This window comes from Odontesthes bonariensis, chromosome 16, assembly GCF_027942865.1.
Source record: "Odontesthes bonariensis isolate fOdoBon6 chromosome 16, fOdoBon6.hap1, whole genome shotgun sequence".
NCBI lineage: Eukaryota > Metazoa > Chordata > Actinopteri > Atheriniformes > Atherinopsidae > Odontesthes > Odontesthes bonariensis.
In genome coordinates, this window is record NC_134521.1 from 25,209,766 (window position 1) to 25,219,442 (window position 9,677).

Here is a 9,677-nt window from a genome sequence, read left to right on the forward strand (position 1 = left end):
GTGTGTGTGTGTGAGTGTAAATATATCCAACAATTGCAATAAAAATGTTTCAACGTATAATATCTGTTTGAATTTCTTTTTTGTTTCTTTCCAGCCTCAGTGTCCACAATGTTGTAGCTCATGTGCATTTATTAATACTTATTAAGTGGTTTCATGACAACTTACTCAGTTTTAAATGGTTCATGTGTATATTTTACAAATAAATACCAGGTGTCGGGCGAAAGAGATGAGCCACTTCATGGTTGAAACGTTTGAGGGGTATTATTTCTCCCCAGGCATTTTCAATGGGTAAGAAAACAATTGCATTGAGCCTAGATTTTGCATAGATTTTGGCTCCAGCTAGTGTTAACTGGTGCACTCTCAATGAGCTCCTGGCTTCAGGGTGCAATGCATGATATCCTCTTTGAACCCATGTAGTGGACATATCTCTCCTCTGTATGTTATGCACTATGTAGTGAATGAGAAGTTTCAGTTGAAATTCTGAACACCACCACAGGATGGTTGACTCATTATATAGTGCACAATAGAGCCCAGTTAACAGACACGTTAGGGCCCAATCTGGGCTACTTTTGGCACTTACAGTTACGGCATTGGCGAGTGTTGAGTGGGCCAGATTTGGCTCAGATGTGGATGATGATGTGGATTTTTATCACAGCTTTTATTGGCATTGGAGCACTTGTTGCCATTTATTGCAGACATGACGCATTGAGGCAAGTTCAGGGCTTTGTAGAGGAATTTACATTTTTTTATTCAGATGCTGCTGACCTGAGCTGAGCTGCCTTTATCAATAAAAATAGGTCGTTTGCCTGCAATTGTTTCCTATTATATGCACTTGTGAAAATTGAATTAAAATGTACACTACATTTTAACTAAGGGTGCTCTGAGGAAACCCAGGATTTGACTGAGATGCAAGCAGCCCGTTAAAACCTTTTACTGGCTGGCACAATTCATCCAAAAGCATACATTAGCTTTCAATGCTGATGTTATATGTCTACTATATACAGTATGTATTATTTGTCTACAGAGGGGCTGGAGGTGAGACAATCACAAATTGCAGTGGGCTGCCCATTACCCCCAAACAGGTAGAAAAGAATGGAACAATTTGAAAGATAAGCACAAGGTAATTTGTTTGTTTCCAATGTCTTATTCTGTGTACTGGGCCTGCTACCTATACACAACATGTATAGGTAGCAGACAAAGAGTCAAAAAAAGAGTACCCAAAATCCTGGGTACAACTGTGTGAACTGCCGCTCTGCAGCCTCGGAGCAGTAGGCGGCGTTCTTTGCGAGGGCTGGCCGTGTTGCAGACGCTTATGGTGGGTTGCTCAGTACTTCGGACTCCGGAGAGGTCCTGGCTACGGAAGGAGGGAGAACGAACTATCCATCCAGACACCCCGCCAACAGTGCCGTCTTCCTCGTCGGACATCAGGTCTACTGTAGCGGACTTCCAGAGTTCCTCCTCGGCCGCTTCTAGCACACTCTGTCTCACGTCCAACAGCTGTAAAAAAAACAAATAAACAAAGGCAATCAGCACTGTGCTATGCACTGCGTATGGACACAACACATCTATCAATGCATCTGAAAAATAGTCAACAAAAAAGTCTTACCCTCTTTTTCTCGACCTACTCCGAGCTGAAATCTTCGCAGCTTCCGCCTGCTCTGCAAGTCCTGGCTGATTATATGGGAAACTCCGGCGTATGCTTTCAAAGGACGTCTTACAGGCCGCTGGAAAAAAAATTTAATTAGGGTGGTATTAATGAAAATCAAACGTAAGTCACAGTAACATCAAGCAAGGAAGGAGAACCAGTAAAAAAAAAAAAAAAAAAAAGAGAAGTTACTTACACACAATCGTGTAAATCTGGACAAAAAAGAAGTGACGGCCTCGTTGTGAGGAGAGTTTAGCCTGTGAAAACAAATTATACAGTTAAGATCGGTATCTATTAACGTGTCCATTTCCTTATACAGAAGAATGAAAGCATATTATTTCAAGTTACCCTTGCTCCGGATCGCAGCGCCTAGTATTGGTCTACGAGTTGTGAACTCGGCGTACGGCTTCCTGTAAATTACAAGACAAAAAATACACTTTAATAAAGAAACTTACACTGCTTCTGTTGTTCTTTTGCAAGGCTACTAGGCTACTTTTAGCTTGGGCTACAAACAAAGGCGTGGTTTTATAGTACGTTTAGCTTAGCTAGCAGTCATCAAACATATTCTTACCGCAATCTTAGGATTGTGCACCCGTCTTCTTTTCTTGGAGTTAGCCTCTGGACAGCAACCTGGAGTTAACGGCACTGAACTGCTCGTTCATGCCAGTAGCAACCCGACTCTACTAACGAGACAGTCCGCTGATGGCAACCAACAGTTTCTTGTGGTCGGTCTGCGGACTGGCTGGAAGTTGGTCGCGTTCAACCAGAGGAGTTGAGGCGGGAGAGCTAAATACGAGACGCCGTCCAGCCATTGTAGCAAAAATCCTTACTAGCGTGCAGACAAGGCAGCAAAACCACAGGAACTGGAGATGAAGGTCTGAGAACTAGCTAGGGACGATAATGTTTGTGCAAGTAGCCGTGGCCATGACCTCTCACGTGACGAGGAGTAGAAGGCTCGTCGGGCTCCTCCAATCACATGCGAGGTTATTGTTATACGGAAGGACTCGGGAGACAAGCTCGCCCTGGCTCGCGTCTAAAAGGTGTGCCTGTGAAACTCTTCTTTGTTGAAAGATGGAAGTCCCAAGACGGAAGGAAAGACCTCGGCGCTTCTGTGAACATTGCAACTATGAACTCTCTCATAGTATTATGACCACAGAAGGCGCTATTTCAAAAATGGAGTTTGGGAGAGAAAATCCAAAAGCATTCATTAATGTTGTGGATGTTAATACATCCACTGTGCATTTAAATAAGACCAAAGAAAAGGTCACTGTAGTCAACCACTATGCACAGTAGTTGAGCTCTAAGATGACAGGGACAACAAGTAAGCAGACATTCCCAGCTGCACTCCCCCTCCAGGCAATTGCATTCCCACCCATAGTGTCTTATTCGTATGTGTAGCCTTAATTCTATTCTTACTGTTTTGTATGTTTTATTCTTTTTTATGTTATTGTTGAGAGTTGTACTTTGAGAGCAAAGATTAACCAGAGTCAAATTCCTTGTTTGTTTACGCCAACCTGGCCAAAAAAGCTAATTCTGATTCTGATTTTGTGTATCTTTTTTTACATAACATATGCCATTGCTAATGACATACACAGTAGTTAATCTAGCATACTTTCTTTAAATAAATCAATTCAAGCTAAAATGTAAGAGTCTATAATTAGGCTATACTTAGCCTGATCTATTTGTACCAGAGATTTTACCTTTTAGAAAAATCTCACCTGGGATATAACTCCCCCTGCAACCCTGATTTGCATTTGTATAGCCTCCCCTAGAATTAGGAGCAGGGGGGTCATAGGGGGATGACTGCCAAGCCAGGCCCACGTCAATTTCCGGCAAATTCACGGAAGTTTTCTGCATTGCCTGCAAATTGCCGTAAACAGCCGTAAACAGCCGTAAACCTGAAATTTCATGACAATCTACAGTGCCGCATACTGACGAAAATCCCACTTTTCATGCAGTGTAAGGCTGTTCCCTGTCTGGAACATATAGGCAGAAAAACAGAGATGTTCATTAACTGAAAAAAAAAAATCAATTATTCCTGGATCCTAGCTATACCTTTCAGCAGTTGTGTGTTTATTGGCTTCTTTTAGGTTCCTTTTTGTCCTAACGGGACAGAAAAGGACAGAAAAGGTCAAAAAAGGTCTAGCACACTATCAGTATCAGAGTATAGGTGGTGTCTCTGATATTGTTTTTTTATGGACATCAATCAGTGGTGCTTCCACTCCTAATATACACGTGAAATTTGCAATGACAACAATGCCTGCTATAATAGCAGAAGATGCCACGGACACGAGCACTTGCAATATGGGAATATGAGTGTTTGACTTACAATAGTCATTCATGTTCACTGGACAAACATCCTGAATCACAACTGCTAAGAGAGCTTTGATTGATTGATTGATTGATTGATTGATTGATTTTGTTTATTGACATTGTACAAAGCATTAAAAAGGTATACAAATAAATAAGTCAGTAAATATGTCTTGAAAACCTTGTACAACATGTCAAAAGGATAACACAAAAAAGCTTGGGGAGCTTGTTTCCATTGTGGTCCTTGTGAATGTACAGCATGTATGTGCTAGTTACCATCAGTGTATATGAATATGTGAGCAAGCCAAACATACATGTATCACAAAGGATAGGGACACCAAAAATAAACAAACAGATACACACTCTCTCACGCACACTCCAACACACACACACACACACACACACACACGCAAAGCCCTATAGTGCTCTACTACCAAGCCATCTTTTAACTCCTGTCTTAAAAAAGCTTGTTGATGCAATACATTTGATATTAGCAGGCAACCCATTCCATAACACTGCTCCTGAATATAAGAAAGACCATTTCCCCATTAAGTTTTGAAATCTATATAGCACACAATCAGTAGTGCTCCTCCTTGTGGAGTGCCTATGCACCTCCTGCACTTTAGAAAAATAATCTCTAAAATATTTTGGACCCAGATTATTTAGAATTCTGTGTACCATGGTCAATTTTACATATGTTACTCTATCCTCCACATTTAGCCAGTTGAGGCTTTCAAAATGGGAAGGTAAAAGGTGGGTATGAGGGTGCAAGTTAAGGATCAGTCTTACTAGTTTATTTTGAGATGTCTGTAACTTTTTTTTGAGTGATTTAGGCAAATTGGTAAACCAGGAGGTGCACGCATAATCAAAGTAACCTTGAACCAAAGCCTATTAAACTATTGGCCACCAGTAATTTATCAGAAACAACAGTGCCTCCTATTTCCAAGTTTAAATTGCTTGATTTTGTCTTGACTTTATTACTGTATCCCACTAAATATAAATGTAAAGCAGTGATCATGGTAGCAAAGCTAACAATGATGAGGAAACAGATCAGTCAGATGATCATAACAAACCACAAAGTTCATTATGCAGTTCATCTGGTTAAGGAGAGAAAAAAAGATCCAATTGTTCAGAGCATCCACTGAAGAGGTTCAGCCTTGACCTGTAGGGATTACTACTGGACACCAGGGGCGAGGCTAGGGTATTTTTAGTGGTGCCAAGGCACCACCGTGAGATAGCTCGGCACCCCCTGGCTCAGCACATTTTTAAAATATTATATTATGAAAAAAATCTTTTTTTTTTGCTCAAGGATGCATTATTTTAGTGACCATTTTGTTTATTTTCTAGCATTTGTTTTTGTTTTAACTCTTTACTCCCAAAATAAATGTTGAATTATCTTCAATATTTGTCTCGGGCTCTGTTATCCCTGTCAAGCCACAGTCTTTTGAAATGAAGAGGTCAAAATTGAATGTTGTAGGGGAAAACACTACTCAAAGCAAAACTAATATGGCTCCAAAATTTATAAATGTACTGGTTCGTCTCAATTAGAGAGAAATAATGTGCCCCTGTGAGCACTGGGGGCTGAGCACCCCTAAAGACCAGATCCTAAAATGGCCCCTGTTCTGCTGTAAAAATTTTCGTGTTTTACTGGAGGATTCACCCTCTGCCATTTCGCAGGATGCACAGTTTTGAGTGGTAACTTAGGTGACTGTCAGAGAGTAAATCGAAGTTCTCCCACACCGAACGTTATTGGCTTATTTTGCTGACTAAACCAATCAGCGCACCCTCTGACAAGCAGTCGCCTTGAACGCTCGTTGAACAGAGCATCGCTTCGGACAGATACGCACAGGTTTCACAAGCAACCTGTCCCCACACCCTTCTCTCTCTCGTGCCTGCGCAGTCGAAAACGCGCATGGTGCATGAGTTATTGTATTGCCTGCACGCTCTCACTCGCGTTGAAAAAAAAAACCACTCCCTCGAATAGTCTAAGGCCTTGTCCACACGTAGCCGGGTATTTTTAAAACCGAATGTTTCCCCCCCTCCGTTTATAAAAAAATCTGTATCCACATTACCTCGTTTTCGAAAAAAACACCTTCCACACATAACCGAACATCTGCGTTTTCACCTGTCTTGACAACCCAAATGCATTTGCTGTTTTGCGCAATCTGCCCTCGTCAGCTAAATAATAAAGTGTGCACGCCACTTTTTTGAGCACACGGACAGGTGATCGCATGACTGCCCCTCGATATGAGGACGTAATAATTCCGACAGCGACAGGAGTGAGGAGTACGACTTGGGCGTGTAAAATCAAGGCTGTAAACAGCGCCTGCACAATAATAACCACCACAGTTCTCAAGACATCCATGCTTCTTCAGTAAACAAAGGTCGCACTTTAGACTTTTAAGCAGATTTGTTGTTGTTTTGGCGCATATTGTGACGTTCGAAAACGCAAATCTACGGTTATCTCTGTCTACACGCAGCTGCATAAACGGAGTTTTCAAAAATCTTCACTTTGCCCGGAGTTTTTAAAAACATTCGTTTACGGTGCGTTTTTATGCGTTTTCATGTGGATGACAGGTCCAAACGTAGAAAAATATATTCGGTTTACCAGATACCCGGCTACGTGTGGATGGGGCCTAAGGTGCTGTTTACACATACCCGGGTATTTTGATAAACGAAGACCTTTCCCTTCGTTTGTGCCTTTCGATTATACACAAATGGAGTTTTTTCCTCTGAAAACGAAGCTAAAAAAAAACTCCGGCAAAAGTGGAGAGTTTTTTTAAAAACTCCGTTTAGCGTTTGTGTGTAAACTGGTTGAAAGAGACAAAAACGGAGTTTTCAGAATGGAATGCGGAGTTGTCGTCATAGTACAGAGCCCCGCCCCTATCCGCCATATTGGCAGGATGCTAGCGTGATAATGCCATTCATTGTTTATCTGGCAAGCATGGAGGTACTAGCAGCATTTCTGTTGTTGAGAGCTATACTCGCTTGTGTGATTTTGAAAATTACAGTCATACAATGTATTGAACAATAAAGACATTTTTCACGGCTTTAGCAGTTTTATAGTCCAGCGCAACGTGTAAAAGTAGCTCAGTCTCGCTATCAGTCCACACACATGAGCCTGGCGCCATATGTTCTTCTTGAAAAGGATCCGGAAGTTCTTCCTGTCAGCGGTTCTCTATTAGGCTTCTGATTGGCTTGTGTGGAATTCTCATTGTCCTAACACTGCCACTGTCAGGCTTGGCGTAATTTAACAACTCCTGATAGCGTATTTATGCTGATCAATGTAGACGTGGTTTTCTTTGAAAACGGGGCTGTGTGCACCAAGTGTTTTTTTGAAAACGAAGGTTAGAAAATATGCGTTTATCAAAATACCTGGGTATTTGTAAACAAAACCTAAAATAACTATCAATATCAGGGAGACTCCCGGAACGTCCGGGAGACTTGGGATGTCTGGTATGTTGGTCTTGATCACAAGTGTCATGTTTGAAAACATGTGAATTATTCAATGCTTCAATCATAATTTTACAACAGGAATTTTCTTGTTTCCCACTCCACTCCACTCGAAGTCATGTCAATTGTTGTGCTGCTCCTCTTGCACTCAGTGAACTGTGATGAAGCAGAGAGGGACAGAGAGGGAGCATGTAACATAAAAAGGAACTTATGGCGCATTTCCACTAGCTCGGCACGACTCGATACAGCTCGGCACGGCTCGGTGTGGTTGTGTTTCCTTTACAACCGAGTATCACTTTGTGCCTCCTCGACGTGGGCGGGGTCATCGTATTCTCTGAAAAGCCTAGCCTGGGAATTCCCATGCTGCTTTGCGCTCGATTTCATTCTCACTGCAAAGTCAGCCTGGAAACCACCGCCCTTATTTTTGCCAGAGTTTGGGAACCAATCACAGAACGGGGGGCGGCAGCAAGACGATGACGACGTCTATGCGCTACACCGAAGCTTGTAGAGTGCTAATTCAACATGACAGCGGACACAACGTTACCGTTCAATGCAGCCTTAGAAAGTGTTTCGGAGTAGATTCACCCTAGGGTCATTTGAACCGTGACATCCAGCCAAGTAGCCCACCCGAAGTTTTTCCGATATTGGCTGAACATCAGCTGAGTTACTGAGTTATCCCGAATAGCTTAGAACAAGCGCTAACGGACCCTGGCAGTATCTCCAAAATTACCACACTAGAATCACATGTCATGAAACCAAACTTCTACAGTAGTACAAATATGGTCTGTACTCACAAAACGATGCATTTGGAAGTTTGTACATAGTCCAGGAGTTTATTATTATCATCAACACAAGCCTGATAGCTTTTCTGCTGCTAAAGCTGCGTCGACGTCACTTCTGGGAGCTGGGAGCTTCAAAGTAAGATGAGGGTTGAGCTACTACTGTAGACAACAAAGCAAGGCTGCTCAATTTCTCCATTATTAAAATAAATTCACAACTCTACAACATAAAAATTCATGTAGAATATAGCATATAGGTCTACTTTGTTGTCAATTTAAGTAGCTTAGAGCGCAAGTTTACTTTTATTTTCCATTTTTTTCTTCTTCCTCGTCGAATTTCTGTCGTCATCTGGTATAAGTGATACAATTGGCTATGAATCGTGCGCAAAGCAGCATGGGAAATACCTGACGTCATTTGATAGACATTCGTAGCGCCCAATAAACGGCTCTAGGCATTCGTAAACCACGCCTCAAATACGAGAAAATGCACACCTAGTTCCCAGACCACCATCTCATCGAGATTGTGGACGCGTCAGCCAGGCTATGAAAAGCCTTCAGTTGATCCAAAATGCTGCAGCCAGAGTTCTGATGAGAACTAACAGGAGAGATCATATTTCTCCAGTTTTAGCTTCTCTTCATTGGCTCCCTGTTAAATTCAGAATAGAATTTAAGATTCTTCCCCTAACACATAAAGCTCTTAATGACCGAGCTCCATCATATCTTAAAGCTGCCGTCGGCAGGTTTTCAAAATTCCGAGTCTAAAGTCGAAAAATTCGAACTGATACAACTTTCAGGTCCCTCCCCGTCTGTGGACGAGGTTGTGCACGTGAGTTCACACCAGTGTGCGCGCACACAAGCTGGGGGCAGACTCATGCTTAGCATGGAAGACGTGGTTGGTGACTGTTCTGCTCAGATAATAGATCAATAATAAACCTAACGTGATTGGTTAAAAACAGCCGGGAGCGCTCGATTTTTGTGAGCACGATTACAGGCTTTAGAGGGAGCAACAGAATTTGGGATTTTTCCTAAACAGCCTATTTAATATTCTACTTCCAGAATCCCATGATAGTTCAAGCTAATATGACTAAAAAAAAGTTGCCGACGGCAGCTTTAAAGATCTCATCATAAGATATTTTCCTAACAGAGCACTTTGCTCCCAAACTGCAGGTTTACTTGAGGTTCCCAGAGTTTCTAAAAGTAGAATGGGAGGCAGAGCCTTCAGTTATCAGGCCCCTCTCTTGTGGAATAAGCTGCCAGTAAATGTCCGCGAAGCAGACACCCTTTCCACTTTTAAGACCAGGTTTAAAACTTTCCTTTTTGATAAAGCTTATAGTTAGGGATGGCTCAGGTGATCCTGAAACATCCCATAGTTAAGCTGCTATAGGCCTAGACTGCTGGGGGGCCTCATCTGTCACATCTTTCCTCACTTTACTCTCTTTATGTATATGTGACATTATTGTGGTCATTAACTCGTGTTTCCCTGTTCCAAC

General features: G+C 42.0%; 1 long non-coding RNA gene across 1 annotated transcript; it reads right to left on the minus strand.

The window, feature by feature from the left end:
• Positions 1-895: 895 nt before the first annotated feature.
• LOC142401830 (uncharacterized) lies at positions 896-2,508 on the minus strand. The gene is made up of 5 exons (XR_012773219.1): positions 2,217-2,508; positions 1,994-2,055; positions 1,842-1,902; positions 1,607-1,724; positions 896-1,497 (listed from the first exon to the last, which is right to left on the minus strand). It is a non-coding gene; the product is annotated as an uncharacterized LOC142401830 (long non-coding RNA).
• Positions 2,509-9,677: the final 7,169 nt, after the last annotated feature.